We start from the raw sequence: 20197 nt of genomic DNA on the forward strand, positions 1-20197 counted from the left end.
TTTGGTACTTACTATTAATTTATATACTGCTGAACAATTCTGCAGTCTCTGTATAACCAGCCAGTTCCCTGTTTTCTGACAAGTTTTGCCTGGTTCATTGACTTGTGTCACTCAAAGGGTCTGTCCTTATCTATTTTGTTTCTACTAAAAGAAAACTAGGTCAATGACCATCTTGCTGACATCCATAAAGTCTCTGTTCATCTTTCTGCTTGTCTTACTATAATGCTAAAATGATTTTTGTGAACAACATAATTTGTACAGTAGCACCAAGCATACTGAGCCTCTTCTCTGTATCTGTCTGATGCTGAAGAAAAGGATATGGATGATGACTGGATCAGACACCAGTTTCCCATCAATTCAGAAGTGTTTCATGTCCTTTTCTCTTGCTGTTAACCAAAGAAAATGCCTCAAACCTCTTCAGAGTAGATCTGGAGGTCAAATCTCAGTTTTAGAGAACTCTACTGCTTCCTATAGAGTTTGTTAAACTACATTGAACCAGCAAAAAATCAAATGTTGTTTCTTATTTCACACAAAACATTCAGAAGTCACAATTTTTTTAACACAAAAGTAGAATGCTGGGAAAAAAAATGAAACCAAGTTCTTAGTTCTATCAACAAAATACTTGACAAATTGAGTTCTAGTAGCTTCTGGTTCAGCTTGAAGTACCAACTTCAGGTTTTGTTGATTTCTATGCTTGCTGACTTAGCTCCCTCAGGCTATGCAGGCCAGATGGATTCAGTAGATTAAATAAATAAAAAAAATTATAGTAAAAAATCTACCATAAATTAGATGTAAAAAGTAGTTCAAAGAATCATAACAAACCATAGAAAAGGGATTTTAGTCTCTTGAAGGGAAATAACAAAAATGCGTTTTGAAACAATAGTTCAGTGGCTCAAAAATAATTGAACCTCGTCAAATAACATGGCTGCAATACTTGTGGCAACTCATAACATCAGCTGGGCTATTTCAGACATGTTATTATTGTACCACAAAAGTAAACCTGTCAAATTTATTTAACATTTTTCTTAGGAAAGCAACAAAGTCTTCATTTCATTACCTTCTTTTTTTGGCATGCAAGTGATAAACAGTATGAACAAAAGAAGATTTAAAAAAAGAAAGAAAAACAGAAGGGAGACTCATTAAAGGAAATTTTTATGTTCTTTTTTATCTAATACACTACTCCTAACACCCACACCCTAACTAGTTCAACTGTAATAATAGTATGCGACAAACTTCTATTTAATTTTAAACATTTTTCCTGAAAAACATCTGTGGCTTTCTACATAGAAAGTAAAACGTTACTATTCCACTATCCAGTTAGTATAATTTTTTTACAGACCAGCAGTGACAGTATCTTCTAGATTTTATCATCTGGGATATTTACTCTTTGGTGCTGGATTGAATAACATCACTGTTAATAGCAACAAGCCATAGAACTAAGTTTTGCCAAACAGTAAAGGGTCTTAAAAGACACTGCTGAAAATCGTGGATTGTACTGACATAGCACCTCTCTATTCACAGTGTTTTTCCCTATTGCTCTCTACTCTGAAAGGGAACCCATGACTTTGCCTGTTATCTCTGCTTATGTCCCAAAGGGAAATCCTATCAAAAAAAAGACTAAAATTGTTCCTAAGGACAAAGGTAAGTTTTCAGGTTTTCAGAAAACAAAACAATCACAGAATCACTAAGGCTGGAAAAGACCTATAAGATCATCCAGTCCAGCTGTTAACCCAGTACTGTCAAGTCGACCACTAAACCATGCCCGTAAGTGCCACATCTATAGAGGATGTATCTCCCAGAACGCTTCACAGTGAGTCAGTTGACGACCTGTATATACTGTGTCAGCCCTGCCTTGATGAAACAGCACTAACTCCATAGCTACTGTCTCTTGCTTGTGGCTATGCCAGCAAGTTATGCTGAGACTCAAGATTAAGGGCTGATTTCCACTGTCTACTGGAATCCCAAGAGGTTCAGGATCTTGCTTATATGGCAAAACAGGAATGTGTTTTAGCAGCCGCTTTCCACCCGAGGCCATCTGAGCTTTTCAAAGGAGGCATCACTGTACTTTATTCTGCTATTACACAGGTTAAGTTAGATATGCTCAGGAACTGCTTAACAGCCTGACAAAATTGAGGTATATTAGTGATCAAATGACTCTGGCCAGTTCTAATTAGAAGTATGATGTTGATTGTGATGATAACAGACTAAAATGTATAGCTTTAGGATTGTTCTTGGTTTGAGAGATTGAATTAATAAATAAATACTTCTCAAGAAGAGGTTTTCAACAGGGGCTATACATTGGAGGTACACCAAATTCCTGAATGTTAGACACAGAAATACTTCCCTTGAAATAGTGGAATTTGACCAGGAGAGGAGAATCCTCACTCTAATCCATACTTCCAGAACTGTTTATACAAAGCATTGGGCTAAAGCCTGATGTTTCCTCCTACTGCTCAGAAGGGAGATAGGTGGTTGTGAGATGGACCTAGAAGTTTTTCCAGTTTCAAGGAAATAATTTTCTAAAGATAGAAACTAGCCCCATCAGTAACCAATATTGAATTTTGAATGGAAAAAGTGAGAAGTTGTCTGCACAGAAAGACAATTATGTCCAGTAATTCAGGCCTGGGAGACTCCCAGGCTAACTTGATTTACAGATTTCAGAAGTGGACTTAAGCTTTGATGCAGAGATTTCAAATTAATTTTCAACCACTGACTACTGGTGGCTAAGACTTTTTTTTCTTCTTGAAATAATTTCTCAGATTTACAACTTATATGCCAAACAGTGCAATTTTGTGTAAAGATGCTAGAAGCATTTGAAAATACGAAAACATCCATCCAATGACATGGTGACTGACTGATTGCTGCAAGCAGATGACAGTCCAAAAGTCTGATTACGATACCTGTTTATTCTACTGAGGATAACTTGAAAAAATTATTTCCACTGGCATGCCTCCCTACAGCTCATAAATATAGGTAGCCTGACAAGAACTTAACAGCAATGTGGAGGAATCATACCAGCATTTAAACAGTAATCACAGAGATGGTTAACTGCAAAAAAAACCCCAAAACAAAACACAAACCAAAAGAATAAAATATGCATAATACCAAGGAGATGGGCCTACTATCAGCTGGGATCTCTGATTCTCATATCAACAATGCAAGGACTTGAGATGCTGTAACATTTAGTGAACAGAGAGAGTCAAATTACAACTGGAGAGACTAAACAAAAAATTCCATGGGTGTCTAAAAATATATACAATATAGCAGAAACCATGAGCTCTTTGTATTGGTGTGAGAACATTGCAGTCTTATGGACGCTCAATACTCTCATGTACGTTGTCATGAAAGGAAAACAAAAAAAAAACTTGTCACATTAATAACTTCTGCCATAAAACTGTATCATCAGGACACCTCTTAAATATAGAAACCTCTACTAAAATACCAACCTTTAACACAGTGTTCAACACCATTTGACTCATGAATACAATTCATACAAAATGCTAGTGTTTAAGCCAGAGAAGAGAAGTTGGATATAAATGATAACAAAAAAATGTAATGATAAAAATTGTGAACAAAGACTTCCATCAAAATTAGTAAGTTTTGTACACCATTATTGAATTTAACTTACTGTTTACAGTAGTAAATAGTCATAACATAATAATCTGGAAGAATAGGGATTTAAATTATTAAAAAATTGCTTCTCTCTAGAGATCCTCTTGACCTTTTGTGTTTTTTTTTATTTAATTCTTACAGTAGAGGTCTTTACTGAGGACTTACACTGTTGCAAACTGCTGACAACTGCAGGAACACAGACCTATTGAGAATAACACTACACGGCTTACTTGGCAAATGAAACAGACCTGGAAGTAATTATGTGGAATACCAAAAGAACACCAAGAAGAATAAGGTGCATCATCACAGGACACCTGCTGCACCAGCAACAGGAGTATCAACATCTTTCAGGACACATGATCTTAGAATAGCATACCAACCTTGGAAGTAATTTGAAACCACTGCCTATTCATGGCTTCTGTGTGCTGAGGTAGATGAAGAGAGGAGTTCAATCACATTAAAACAAAAAAATAATGAACAAACCAGCAGAATAACTGTACGTATCTGATGCTAGCTTTGTGTAAGAGAAGTACAACCCATATTCCGTGTGAATCTTTGTGAGATCACATATGTGATCATCTCAGCAGAGTATGCCACTCAGAAGATATAAAGGTCTATTTCTTATTCAGGGATCTTAAATAATTTTAAAAATTATCTTTTGGAAATAAATACTGAGTGCACTTAGTATTGAGATGCCTGCCTGTATGAACATGAGCAAGAACTAGAGATACCTGTTACTCTGTTCAGTGATCTTGATCACTGCTGTCCTCACATGATTAAAATTGTTCTCTTTACTGAGGATACAGTAAGATACAGTTCAATTAGAAAAAGCTGCAGTAGTGGAAATTTAAATTCGTAAAATCAAACTGGTAGAATTACTGGCTTCCTTTAGCCTGTGATGACTAAATGGGCAATGGAAGAGAACATCTTACATCAGCTTGTTATACAAGAACATGCTAGTTTCAGCTCTCAGATCTTATCCAGGGATACATATGTGTTTCTACATAAAAGCATATCCCCAAACAACAACAGGTACAGATATTTCAAAACCAGTCTTTCAGTTTCTTTCTCATAGGCACATTACAAAACGCACAGTCATGTTGGATTTTAGTTTAAGTACTTAGTCCAGGCTAAAGGAGGAGCATCTTTCAAATATTTGAAAATAATTAGAAGAAACGACTCTGCCTCCAAGTATGACATATTTTGCTACAGTAACATTCAGTGCTTCCCTTCCAAAGTGGAAAATGGACTAAATTAAATGCTTAGAAAGCAAGGAAGTAACAATGATGTATTACAGTTGTACAGATATTGTGATCACATGTATGTGACAAAAAATTGTCAGTCAATGAATATTCTTAAGTATTCAGCTGAAAAAAAAATTATATATGCAACCTAGAATAAATGATGTATACCTACAATTCCTTACAGGTACTTTTTCATTCTGAAATGACCATAGCCTAATCTAATAGTTCTTAGTCAAAACCCATATTTGATTAAAATGAAAATAAATTTAAGAATGTATGTGTAAATATATTTAAAATTATTTGTATAAATGCTATTCTGGACATTTTTACTGCTTATTTCTCTTTTGCTCACAATGAGCACAAAGCAAGATTAAATTTTCTGATTTTGCTAGGAAAATCATACCCAGACTCTACAAAGCTCTGTCATTAAAAGCTGCTTTCTCTATGAATACAAGTCATAAACTATATTCTGTAAACAAACTAAGAAAGACAACTAGTACTTCATAGAGAAAGTGCATGGAAATATGAAAATTTCCCATCCCTTCCAGACCATTATTTCAGTATTAATAGATTAAAAAAAAAAAAATCAACTGCTGGTCAGTTGTGTCATGTGCGACATTAGAACTGCAAATATCTTTCTTTAAGAATATCTCTTATATTCACAGTTCCATGAGTGGGATACCATACTGCTCCTTACACTGTCCTTTTGTCAGATGCAAGAAAAAACTGTATTACTCAGCAATTACAGAACACATTGAAATTAAATATGACAATATATCTAAGAAATAAGAAAGGAATAAAAGGTGGTAAAAAAATCTCATCATGAAGACTCTTGTTCTGATGACTAAGTGATACAATATCTAAAGCCTTTTCCAGCTTATCGAGATTTTTATTCTTTTACATAGAAAGAGAGCAAGCAAGAAGGGGAGGGGGCCAGGGGAAGAAGAATCTGTGGTCTGTAAATGATCAGCACAAAAAATAAATTATAGTCAAGTAACTGAACTTTTCTGATGTGTAAATTGAATCATTCCCACACGCTGGTGTTTTATAATTAAAAGACCCTTTTCACTGTGGGAAATTTTACTGAATTTTGTATTAAAAGAAGAAACAAACCATCAATCAGGAGGAGGTAGGGGAACTCAAAGAGCTCAACCTATTAAACTTGAAGAGCGTAGTCGAATTCTGAATAACTTGCTCTAGGAAACTGTAGCGCTTTTAAGGCAGCTACTGTACAAACATTAACGAGCAGAACACGTTTCTGATCGCTGTTCTAAAACCTTTTGTAGTCATACAGAGGAACACACTCTCCATTTGGTGTCACAAAATGCAGAATATGGTTGTAAATGGACCCTTTTGTGAGGTTCACAAGCTATAAATTACTTGACTTTGGTTACCATTGAGAAAAATCACTGAGCTAAAAACCGAAGGAAGAAAACCTAAACTCCATGTACTTGTTCAATTCAGTACAGTTGTTATGTAAGTACTGATCAGAGAGTAAGGTTTGCTCACAGTCAGATTGCTGCCAAACTCAAACATTTCTGAGTGGACAGCAGTTCAGAGTTCTGGTACCTTATGTTCTTTCAGCTGAGCTGAGGTCATGGCTAGAAATCATACTTGCAAATTATTAATCTAAAGAGGGCCATCATTAACAGGCATCACAATAGGGCATACATAGGCAACAGTAGTTTCTTGTGGAAACTTGAGAGTGTTCACAAGAGATTTAATAGGTCATTTTAAGAACTTTATTATTTATTCAATTATATTCTATGCTTGATGTGTCTGGTATGAGGGCAAAGAATTTATCACCCTAGATATTCCTTCTTGAACAAAACATTTATATCTGTTAAAGTTTGCACTCTGTGCATTTATCCCATTTGATATTTTGACTTGCACCGTTATTGCAACAACAATAAATTAGATACAACAGTATAAACTGTTGATAATGGACAACTTGGTAGAAAACTGTATACTGAGCACATACTGGCCTATTGAAATTTTGTAGTTTGCTGTATTCTGTAAGCTAGACAGTGGGGTGTCATTTTAAAAACACCAACACAATATACAGGAACCACCAGAGCTTGAGGTTGTAGGATGTTTCATCTTACCTTTAGCTTTCTATGTGGTGTTATGTGAGCAGGTCTCTGAAGAGCCAAGAATCTGCAGTGAGAACAGATTATGAAGAATTTGGTTATCAAACATTTTTATTTTGTAATTTTTTAGTTATTATTACAGAATACCACAGTAGCTTCAAAAATCAAACCAGAATATGATAGATGAAAATTTTTTCCTCATCATTATTTTCCCCTTTGCATTGAGATATACGATGTGTTCATAAACTGTGTATCTTTCCTAAAGTCTAAATGAGATGCGGATTATCTGTAATAAAATATTTATTACAGCTACTGCTGGACTGACATGTTACTACGCTGTAAAATGCAATTTTATTTCTCTAAACCATATGGAAGTGTTGATTGTATGTTGAATGCTAAATGTAAAAATGGCATTTTAGAGATCTATGTTCGTTGTACCTCATTTGCTTTCACATATGATTCCTTCACTTCACATGTGAAAATGTTCTTTCCTTTCTGACACTGTGGAAAACGGATCATGTGACCTGAGAATTTAATAAAAATTTTAAGAGAAAGGTCCTAACTTCAGCACAGCTGACATGAATTTTCAATTGCAACTTAGCAATTTTGTTGATGTATGAACCAGCAAATATATATTTTAAATCCCCCTGCCATAGCTTTGCAAAGCAAACATATTCAACAGTAATGAACATAAAACATGTGGAAAAGATAAAGATTATTTTTTAAAGAAAAACAAACCTAATGGTACTTAGAATATATACCAAGAGCTATTTTCAGAAAGTATTTTTCATAAATATTGCAAGCTTACAGTGTTCTGAAGTAAATTATAAAATGATTTTCTGGTTTAATAAACAGGAATTTGGGAGTATTTCCCATATAAAGACTGAGCTTTAATAAATTAAATGGATACATGGAATAAAGCCCTTGCCAACTACAAAAGTATCTGAAAATCTTGTTTCATTCTTATCTTTCTTACATTCCAATTATGCTCACATTGTACTGTCTGCCAAAATGGGGAGGAAAAAAGTACAATATGTCGAACTGAACAACCACAAGTTTTTGTTGCTTGAACTCCTCTTCAAACAAGAATCCAAACAACCTACACTGTTTTAATCCAAGCCTTTAATAAAGCTGTGATTTTGCAACTGATAATAAAATAATTCACGGTGATGGATGGAATGTGAAAAAAACCCCACACTTCCTAGACTTGTTTAAATACCTTTTTCCCATGACAAAATGTTTTCAAGTCACTGTGCTTTCTCATTTTAAAAATGTGGTGTGAAGGAGCTTTTTCTAGTGTTTTTTTTTTTTTTTTTTAATTTATTTTAATTATTTTTTATTTCAAGTAAAATAGGTCAAGTGTAAAAGATCAGCCTTTTCTGGGATTTTTTGTTTTTAAAGGTATGCGTTAAACTGACTGATCAAAGAATTAGATGAGGAGGTATATCAATACGATCCAAATAATGGCTATGTACTTTTAATGTACTTGTTCTGCTGGGAGAGTTAATTTTCTTCATGGTAGCTAGTATGTGTTTGTGTTATGGATTTGTGGCCAAAGCAGTATTGATAACACAGGGCTGTTTTCAGGGCTGTAAGTGCTGAGCAGAGCTTACACAGTGTCAAGGCCTTCTCTACTTCTCTCAGTGCCCCACCAGAGGGTCAGCTGGTGATGCGCAAGGAGCTGGGAGATGACAGCTGACTAAAGGGATATCCCACACCATATGAGGTTGTGCTCAACAAAAAAAGCTGGGGAAAGGAGAATGAGGAGGATAGAATGATCAGAGTTATGGTATTGTTTTCACAGATAACTGTTATGCATGATGAAGCCCTGATTTCTTGGAAGTGGCTAAACATCTACCTGCTGATGAGAAGTAATAAATGAATCCCTTATTTGGCTTTGCTTGTGCTCACAGTTTCTGCTTTACCTATTAAACTGTCTATTTCATGAGTCATCTCACTTTTGCCCTTCTGATTCTCTTTCCCACCTTGTTTTGGGGCAGTGGTTGGCTGCACGGGACTTGGCTGCCTACCTGGATTAGTCCATAACAAGCAGAAAAGTCATTCTTAATATTGCCTCCAAACTCCGGACAGGCAGAGATTAAGAGGATAAGCATCCTATTTTTAACTTCTAGAGGAATCAGGCTAAATACTACATTAGATCATAAGACTGATTGGCTGTACAGCTTGATAAAGTGGGTGGATATTGGATGTGTGCATCCCAGTTCTATCTGAACCATGAAAATAATTTTCTATGGTATCTCTAAATACAAAACTGGATAATAAAAGTTCAGTAAAAACTCTCACATATGTTACTGAAACACAGTATGTAAGTCTTTTACCTTAAGTCCTAGATAGCAAATGAATTTTTTTTTTAAATATATGTGCAGACATATAATAAAATCAATACATAGCTTGACTGTATAGAATCATAGAATCATGTAATCAGATGGGTTGGAAAGGACCTCTGAGATCATCAAGTCCAACCCTTGATCCACTACCACCACAGTTACTAGACCATGGCACTCAGTGCCACATCCAGTCTTTTCTTAAATACCTCCAGGGACAGAGAATCCACCACCTCCCTAGGCAGCCCATTCCAGTGCCTGATTACCCTCTCTGTAAAGAATTTCATCCTAACATCCAACCTAAACCTCCCCTGGCAGAGCTTGAGACCATGCCCTCTTGTCTTATGGATAGCTGCCTGAGAGAAGAGACCAACCCCACCTGGCTACAAACTCCTCTCAGGGAGTTGTAGAGAGTGATGAGGTCTCCCCTTAGTGTCCTCTTTTCCAGGCTAAACAACCCCAGCTCCCTCAGCCTCTCCTCACAGGACTTGTGCTCAAGTTCCTTCACCAGCCTGGTTGCTCTTCTCTGAACCTGCTCCAGCACCTCAATATCCTTCCTGAGGATATTGAGGCAATATAAACGTGAGAGAAGACAAATACTAATACAAAACTGTAGCAATGTGGGGATAAGGTACTGAAATCTAAAACCTCAATATTAAAAATGTTCTAACACCTGGTGACCAGTTACCACATCACTGATTCATACCACGTGAGAAACTTTGTTCTTGGTATAATCACAACTACAAAACAGACTTGTACCTAATTTCCCCACCGAATGTCTAAGCATTCTTATCTGTCTTCAGAGTATCTGCACCACAGATCTTAACAAACCTGCTTCTGGACCCCAGACAGAAAAGAGCTTGAAGACATCCTTGTGTTTTCTATATATGGTATCACTTTCAGGAATAAGTTCTTAGTTATGACTTTACAATTGTGAATAACAGATACTTAAATTCAAGAAAAAGCAGGAAGCTTTACATCTCTGCTCTCTTCAACATTTGCTATTTCTAGATTAGGTGATCTTGTGCTCAAATTTCTTCCCTTCATGATTTAATTTCTTAGGTGCCTAACTGTCCTGATTCACTTAATGAGCATTTCCGAATATATTCTTAGCATTGCACACTTGAAAGTCAGGCTTGGTGACATTCACTGCCAACATATTTAACTCCCTTTGATGCTCTGATCTTCATTTACTGGAGCATGATCAAAGAGTGCTGCCCTCAGAAACATGGGAAGGAAAACGGAAAATAGCAGCCGAAGTCCAACAAATAGCAACAGAGGCTAATCCCCGATCAGCTCTTTCTGAGGTTCTCAGATGCGGAAATCTTCAGTTTCACCTGATTCAGTCCAATTAATCAGTTTGTTGGTTTTAACAGGAAATGTAATCTTTAGGAGAGGGGTTGTGAATAGGAATTTTAAAATTAAAAAAGTGACTGTTAATCAATAGTAGCTCATCTCATGCACAAGCTCTCACAGCAGACCTGGGACAAGTATCCCAGCACCACAGAAGGCATATGTAAGAAATGGAAGAGGAATTTATTGTTATCAGAACGTGTAAATGGCCAATCTTCAAGAAGAAAATTAAAATTACATGCAATTGTTCCTAACTACCTTCTGTAAGAAGACAATGGAAAGTCATATATGATGACCCTCGTCCAGACAACAGGGCAGCAATATGACTGCCTTACTTCAGCTGCCTTTCCAAGAGGCAGCAGGTCTTAATCCCTGCAGGACAAGACACATAGGGTTAGACAGTGGCATCAATTTCTAGCAGTCAGCTAGAGACAGTGATTCTGCTTACCACTCACACAAATTCAGCAGAATATTTATTATACATTTTGAGGTGAAACCTTTTATTCCATGGAGAAAGTGCAAAATAGAAGAGATGGTAAAACATCAATAGTATTTTATTTAAAAAAGGACTCAAAAAAACTTCTAAAAATTTACTACTGCTTGCCAGATAAAACACAGAAATGATGGATCACATCCTATCTGTTTGACTATTAACTTTAAAGTTCTACCAGCTTGGAACTCAAGTGATTACATTGCTATATTAACATCCATGAGAAAGCTTACACTGATTTAAATGTGGAAGAATACTGTGCACACCAGAAAGGTAGTTTTCAGTTTCAGGACACTGAACTTCAACTTCCTCCTCTTTTGCCCAGTTATATGTTGAGGTAGTAAAACTATGTAGTGAGTTTTCTCACACAAACATTCTTTCTCCATCTTTGTTGGTAGGGAGTCTTGAGAATCCTAAGAACAATGACTCAAGTATTTGTAAATTGAGGAGCTAGTATTGGGAAGAGTCATATTGCTATCTAACAAACTACAATTTATGACACTGAAACTAAGCAGGTAAGTACCTTCTCACAAAATGAGACCCTCCACACAGTACAAGTTACAAGGAACAGAATGGATAGCACTAGACATTGATCATCAATGCAAAGAAGCAACCTAGCTACTTCTATGAATAGTCTTGTTTTATAAATTGTATTTATAAATTCTGTTTCTAGACACAGGTGGAAAAAAGTCCTCAGCCAAAGATTATGTAGGGAATTTTTATTTACTAGTTTATTGAGTTGAATTATTGGCGCAATTGATCTGAAGTTCTTAGTAACAAATGCATTAGAAACAGCCAAAATTGCAGTTATGCGGAGAAGAAATAACACCATGTTCTCAGCACCAGCCTCATTCAGTATGAATGGATGGCCCTCACAGCCTACTGTGGTAAACAACAGTCTACTACCATAATCCCAGAGATGCCAGGAAACAGGGACCACAGTGTTTTACTAAGAATAGAAGCTGTGATGTTAACAACCATGTAAAACTGAAAGGCACAGTGAGAACCACAGGTCCAGGAAAATCCACCTGGGTAGAAGTCATGTAAAAAATACAATGAAAATTAAAAAATATAGATAGATATTCTGTGCAATGCTCTTGCTCTAGCTCTGTGCAATGCTTGAACAGAGAGGTTGGACCAGATGACCCACTGTGACCTCTTCCAACTTTACCCATTCTGTGACTGTGACATATATATGTATGTATATATGTATGTATGTGTGTATATATATATTCACACATATAGTTAATATAGAACAAATGTACATAGAAAAATAGGTATAAAATACTACAGTTATGTATACCTAGTTATTTATGTGTTTATGTTTGTATAAATTTTTAGTTTTATACATCTTCAATTATATATAACTAAATATATAATTATTCTGTACAAAATTGTTACATTGTTGCTTGTGTGAAAAACCAAGTGTACTCTATAGACATATTTTATAACCTTGTCACAGTGAAGCCCAATAACATAACTGTATATTTGTAGTAAAGATTTACCTCCTTCTACACAAACCCACATTTTTAATTTAATTGCAACAAAAGTATATCTATATGGTCTCTAGGGAACCTCAACATGCTGTTAATTAATTTGATCACTAACAGTGATGTGCATTCACTAGGGCTCATGACACTAAATTGGAAGAGTTTTAAAAGACAACCTTGGATTATGCAATATTTTAATATTAAAGTGTCATTACTTAGAAACTATGTACTTAAGCTCATGAACAACTGTTGGGTTTTTTTTGTTGAAGAATGTTTAGTGCATTTTCTATATCTGTGATATGCTTTTCCACAGAACAGATTTTTAACATATTACCTTCATATTCACAGTGTTACTGTTAAAACCTGCTGAGATGCTATAAAGTTGCCAGTTACCTGTCATACACGCTTAAAATAATTGGTATCACAGGAAAAGTAACACAAGAGGAAGCAGCATTAAAGAACAGGTCTCTCTGTGATATAATGCAGAACATATGTTAAAAATATGTGTAATAATTTGAGCACTGTGCATCCCTTTTCATATCAAACCTGGCACTGCTTAAACTGTTTGTAAGTATGAATTTCATGCTATGATGACTGGCTCTTTTGAACAAAAGACCCCTTACTTCAGTTATGTGTTCACCCATAGCATTCAACTGTTCCAGCTTCATGTTACCTCACACCAAGTCCACCATCCAAAACAAACAGGAAACCAAACTGCACTTTTGCTATGAAATATCTATTGGATTTCTCTTATCAGAAAGAAAGAGTAAAGCATGAGAAAAAGGAGGGATAAAGGTAAAAGAGTTTAAGAGCAACTGGGATATTTAATTGCTTAAATTATTATGAACAAGACTACATTAATTTTTACACTTTTATTAACTTTTCAACAAAGCTTTGAATAAGTACAAACCAAAAATGTGCCTTATCTTTTCAACATGGATTTATTTCTTAAATGGAAGAATAGGGTTTTTTGTTTACATGGAATACAATTACTTTTGCTTATGATGGTACTATGAAAAATTTATTCTATCTAGCAAAGTTGTAGATTGAAAAGTATCAACATATATTCCTGAGAAGTCAAAAGGTGACTGCCTATATGAAAGCAATTTTAGGAATATAAAGACTGCATTTCTACATTTACTTTAGATTAAGATGTATCATGATTATTATCATATGCATAGACCTCTTTTCTGCCCTTCCCCTGGTTCTGTATGTTTAGATCATTATGAACATTCAGATGAAACCAAGAATGGGCAATGTACATGGAATGATATGGTGAGCATATATGACCATAGACTACCACTGAATACCTAGATGGATAAATTTTGGTAGTTCTGAGAGAACATATTTGAAAACCAATCGTCAGAGAATTTTAGTATTCAGAACTGTACCATCTAAAATCTCGAATTATTGTTGTTAATTAAATGGAGTCTGCCTTTTAAAGGAACTTTATTTCCTCACTGATGAATCAAATAAATACTATTTTAATAAGTTTTGAGATTACATTATGGAACAGCAAAAGTAGTGTGTCTAAGAAGAGACAACAAGATGCTGAAAGTGGATGTTTTTCAGCATCAGGACCTCTGTTATCAGACCACAGTTCTGATCCTAGGCCAAGCATACAACATTTTCAAGTGGTTTTTGCCCCCTCATTCCAGCTGCCAACATCAATGAAAGTGGTACATAGATTTCACCAGTTCCCACATTTAAACCAGACGTGAACATACAGTACTTAACTCAGACTCTTAAATGCTTAAATTTGAAAATGTCAAACCCTCTCCTTTCTCTCCAAATTCATAAGTTGTATAATTTCTCTCTTATTCTTTATCTATGTGTTATATGTGTGGTATCTACCTAACTATTTCTATTGAACATATTGAACTGATAAATTGTAATGAACTACAAATTTCCTTAAAATCATTTAATTTATATTGTGTCATATATTTCCTCCAATTCTGCAAGTTATGCAGAAATATAATCACTGTCTGGTAGTTGATCAAGTTAGTATTAGATAAGTTGTAATTAGAGCAGAAAATTCAGTAAAAACTGCTGTCATGTATTTTAGAGGCAACATGAGAGTGTCAAATAAATAAAAATGAATAGAATAGAATGCAATTTATTCTTTTCAATGATTTCTTGTAATGGATGTCACAAAAATAATATCCTAGTCTAAGTTTGTTTTGAAATATGCAAAGTCAAAGGAGACCTTTTTCACTAAAACTAGATAACCACCCTAGGCTAAACCTGTGTGTGGTTTTGGATGCAATGTCCTTTGCACTTCTTTTTATTTTTGAAGTCTTTTTAGAAAGGTGTAAATGAGAGAGGATGAGAAAAGAGAGGCTAGGCCTTTTAAGGGGTTTGATGATTTGCTCTTCAACACCTATAACTGGATTTACTTAGAGAAACCAAGTGAAATACTTAAAAAGCTTATGCTGAACCACAAACATTTCCCTCAAGCGTGCATTTTTTTATAAAACTTTCTGATAATACTTTGCGAGGATGTGAATTTTATCTCCAAATTACTTCGGAAGTTTTGAATAACACATGTAAAAGAGGGTAGGCCTTTAAATCCAAGACGTGCTTTGGGGGGAAACCAGTGCTCTAGAAAAATATGATTACTGATAGAAAACAGTGGGATATAACTGCCCTTGTCAACCTTGAACACTTAGTGACTAAATATCAGGAAAAAAAAGTCAATATTACACCAACTGTGCACTTAACTATGGTGTTTCTGCGTTCACGTGGAGAACACAAAAATCAATTAATTGTGTGAGAGATACAATCCTTTCAGAATTCAGTCAATGCCCTGATTTATTAATGCTATTGATTACACTGAACTAAATATGTAATATGAAGGCTTGCTATGTCAAAATGTAGCTCACAGTTTCCAGTTTAAAGATTTGATTTTCTTATTTATTTTTCTTTTCTGTATCCTTGAGGCCAACTCTACGAATATAAATTGGAATTCTGTGAAAAGATCTATGCCAGTTACATTTCTCCAAGTCTGCAGAAAAGTGCTTGGTGTTGCCTTTTACTTTCATACTTAGATATTTATACACAGAAACTCCTTTTCTAAGATCTGAGACAAGATGGACACAAAATATAATTGCAATTAGAGATATGCTGAGCTTCCAGAAAAAATATGTCTTGAACCTAAGTCATGAAGAATACCTGCTGATTTCTGGGTAGTGCAGGTACTTAACTCACCTGCATGCTGTGCATCTAGTTACTGTTTGTATTTCACAAGAGAGATCCATTACCCATATCAATAGTGGGCAACCAATTATAACCAGAACATATTACTTCAACTATAATAATATATTAGGTTGCAAGTGGCAGATCATGAAGATGATCTATGATAATTAGAGCAAACTGACAGCAAGTTATGTACGTGTGTTTTTCCTCAGAAAACAACATTACATGCAAAAATCAACATTCACTGCCACATTAGGCAGGCTGGAGTCTTCGCTTTCCTCCCACAGTTTGCAGTGACAGGAACGCTGTTTACACCATTTCCTCATTGTTTACACCAAAGTACTAATGCTTCTTCTTATGAATTAGGATTTTTGCTGGCAGAGTTTCTATTCTCCTAATGGCATATATGCTTTGTTTTACACTAAAGATGTACACATTATCAGGAGTAAAATACCAATAGAAATGAAGACAAAAATGTGGTGTTTGTGTAAAATATGTCTATTCTGAAAAAATTTTCTCACTGACTATATCTAATTTATGTCTTTTTATTGGTCTGAAATTGTTTAAGAAATTCACATTTCCTGTAAAAGAAAGCAAAATCTGATTAACTTTTTTTCAATATAGACTTAACTAATACAAGCAAGAATGAACAAGCTCAGCTGGAATGTGGGAAAACAATGATAAGGTCTCTTGTTATGGGCACATACAGGATTTGAAACCTAATACAGGCGTCTGTGTACTAAGATATAGAGAATATACATTGCCAGCAAAGAAATTACTGTCAATGAAGCAACCTTTGCTAAATCAAATGAGGGTGGTTGGATGCTGGAACAGGCTCCCCAGGGAAGTGGTCGAAGCACCAAGCCTGAGGGTTCAAGCAGTGTTTGGATGATACTCTCAGGCACATCGTGTGACTCTTGGGAATAGGTCCGAGGCCAGGAGTTGGACTTGATGATCCTTGCGGGTCCCTCCCAACTTGGCATATTCTGGGATTCTATGATAGTGTGAAATTCGACTCTTTCATCATCACTGAACTAATCATGGTGGATACAGTGAAGTTCCCTTAAAAGATCCTGTATACCTTTGTATTTTTCTTCCTACAGATAAGACAAAGATTCTTATAACTAAAGGTAGATAATTTATTCTTGTAGATTTTGTGATCTTTGTTAGTCTTATCAAAAATAAGCAAGGGCATTTGAAGAAATGGAACTTGATTTCCAGATGATTCTTTTATGTTCATTTGGATTTGTGGTATCTTCAGAAGATAACAGAACTATTGTGCCAGGGCATAAATAACATGGCATTACACTTAATTTTTACATGCTGAAAGATAGCATAACTTTATATACATTATCAATTTGATTCTCCATTGATATTAATGAAAGTTTTTCTACTAATCTGAATTAGCTGCTTTGAGACTATCTATATAAGAATATGTAGGACTAGCACAGAAGTGCTGAAAATGTCATGAGTCTGCCAAATTTGAAACCCACAAAAACCATATTGATACCCCACAGCACTCGCAGTCTGAAAACTGATGTTTAGGAAGTAAGTGACACCAGAAAGTAAAATGAATAGAAGCTGAAGAGTCAAAATTAAGACAATTTAGTTTTAATACTCTTTGTGATTCATTTTGTATGCAAGTTTTCATTCAGCTGCATAGCAATGTGGAACAATTTTATGTAACCATCCAGGTTCCATGTAAATTTCATATAATCATAGAAAGGTTTGTGCTTTGGAAGGGATCTCAAAGACAGTCTAGATCCAACTTCCCTGCCATGGGAAGGGATGCCCGACAGTCGGTGAGGTTGCTCAGGGCCCCATCCAACTTGGCCTTAAATATATGCTTCGTTAAAATGATGGCTTTTAAAATATATTCTTTCTCTTCCTCTCATAATGAGCAAGCAAATAAAGATTACTTATTTCGTGACAATTGCATAGCATTCCATTGTCAGCATAGCAATTCTGCATCACTGTAATTTACCATTTCTCAAGTCGACATTACGAATTGAGGGCACATCAGTAAAAGATGGATCAGTATTGTGCTGTAACCTCCTTTATTAGAAAGAATTTTTGGGATTTCTCTGGGAACACATAATTCAAGAGTCCTCCCTGACAACTATTCCATCAGGTAGAGCTATTTGCTTAAAACAGTGATACACAGAAGAGGAATGAGTGAAATGGTGTCAATAAATACAACTCAGTCTATGTGGGAATAAATATGCCTTTCTATACATTCAAAACAGTGGATTCTAAATTCTGCTTCAAAATAGAATATGGGAAGCATTGTGACTGGTTCTCTAAAAGCACCAACTTCTAACCCCAGCCAAGAAAACCCCTGCATTAGAACATTAGAAATTATTAAGTAAAAAGAAAAATATAGTGGGAATTTTTTTTTAATGCAATAAATCCATTGACTGTATATTCATGTTCAACACTTAATTTCTGATCACTACATCTCAAAAAAACCCCAAACTCCAAAACTCAAAAAGGATGAGATCTAGAAAAGAGTTAAAAAAGGCAGAAAGAATATATAGGGATACTGAAGTCATTCCATACTAGAAGATGGTGGAATGGACCATGGTTCATCAGCCTGAAAAAGAGATAATTGAAGAAGGATATGATAAAGGCCTATATAAAGATATATAGGGAGTTCTTATTGCTATGACATTAGAATAGAGATCTTTCAATTCAGCTATCCCAAGAGAAGTTGTAACAAACAAACACAGCGGTTTCCTAAACAAAATCATAACTAAGCTGTGCAAGTCACCATCACAAGATTATGAACTCCAGAAGTATGAATAATTCAAAAGGCCTAGTGGATTCATGAATACCTATCAAACATAAGGACCCAAATATGACCTCTGATATAAGAAGACCTTAAGCCACTGCCTATCAAGTGGTGGGAAGATATACACAGGGAACAATTGCGCAGAAATGCTTCTTGTACTCTTCCTTTAGAAGTCTCCTACTTGTTCAACTCAATATGTTTGTATCTTATGCATCAAAATTAAGCCATGCTAGTCTGGTCCCTCTCTTTAATAAAAATATATGTTTTATTTCTGGAAATAGGAAATATAGTAGCTCTCGTCCACCACCATTAGTAAACTGATAGAATGGCACGTAACTGTGAAGAATCAGTTGTATTAGTTTTGAAGACAACCATACACCTTGATATAACTCTGCAAAAACTAATAAAACAGTAAAGGCTAATGAATTATCAATTTTTTTTGACTTATGCTTTCAGTTATCTGTCTTATTATGAAACTTCTTCCATAGTTTGATTTATCCAGATTTCCTGGTATTAAGGTGCAAAATCAACATCTCCAATGTCAGCAATAGCTCAGTAACTCTGCTTGTATAATCAGCATACAAATCTGAGAAATATTTGCTAGGTTCTATTAGATTTTCATCACTTAAAAAATATTTTCTAATACTGAAAAGCTAAAGGCAAGGCAAATCTTATAAAAGTACAAAAAATGCTGATCTCTTACAGATAAATCTGAATGTCATATATAAAATAATTTGCCATCTGGAATACTTATGACTCCTTATGCCACTTCCCTTGGAATGCTTTTGCTTTCATAAGGAAATCCCACGACTTATTTTCTAATGCTAATTTATTTTTCAATGTCATCACTTTCAATTGTCAATTCCATTATGAAAAGTGATTTTATTAGATAAATATTAGATACAGAAAAAGTTTAAATGAATTACAAATCACATCACTGAGAGGCAGACAACATAAAATTGGTACGTAATTTGCGTGTTACTTACAACTTGCCAAAACTCTCACAAAACCTTTTGTGGGAACTTCTACAGGGGGCTCAGGTGCTACTCTAGTAATCTGATTTATTTCAGGGAATTGGCTGTACACATTTGCTCTGTTCTTATACTTCTACCCATGTAACTTCTACTGATTACGGTTTCAGAGAGATGTTCCTGCAAAATCAAATACCAAATTCAACATATCAAAAATCTGAACTGAACAACACCTTTCCTCCGATAGTGTTGTGTCTGGAATTTAGTTTTTGGACCAGAAAGTAATTAAGCCACAAAAAACCAGGTTTCTAGTTCTCAGAGCTCTAATGTATTAAATATTCAAGGAAATTTGTTATAAACAACACTGAGTGCTCCTATGAGACTCTTCTCCTTTAAAAGTTACCTTAAAAGTAAAGATTTAATAAAGTCGCAAACACTTGTCCAGAATATTCAAACATCTATTTTGTTTCTTTGGTTTATTATAATTTAGAATAAGAATAAACAAATTCAAACCTTTATCTTACCTTTTACAGGAAAGAATTGTACATTTTTCACAGTACCCTGGCACAGTTTCAGACCTTAACTGAATTTTTAAAGTTGAAATTTGTTACTCTTA

The 20197-nt window shown here is 35.0% G+C and overlaps 1 protein-coding gene across 1 annotated transcript in view; it reads right to left on the bottom strand.

Annotated features, from left to right (window-relative positions):
- The window catches only part of TENM3 (teneurin transmembrane protein 3), a 1298714-nt gene that overhangs the window by 450037 nt on the left and 828480 nt on the right, over positions 1 to 20197 (bottom strand). The window contains 1 exon segment of the mRNA XM_050338169.1: positions 6962 to 7013. The gene's annotated coding sequence lies outside the window, so the exon portion shown is untranslated.

This window comes from Myiozetetes cayanensis, unplaced genomic scaffold, assembly GCF_022539395.1.
Source record: "Myiozetetes cayanensis isolate MyiCay16 unplaced genomic scaffold, myiCay2020 scf7, whole genome shotgun sequence".
NCBI lineage: Eukaryota > Metazoa > Chordata > Aves > Passeriformes > Tyrannidae > Myiozetetes > Myiozetetes cayanensis.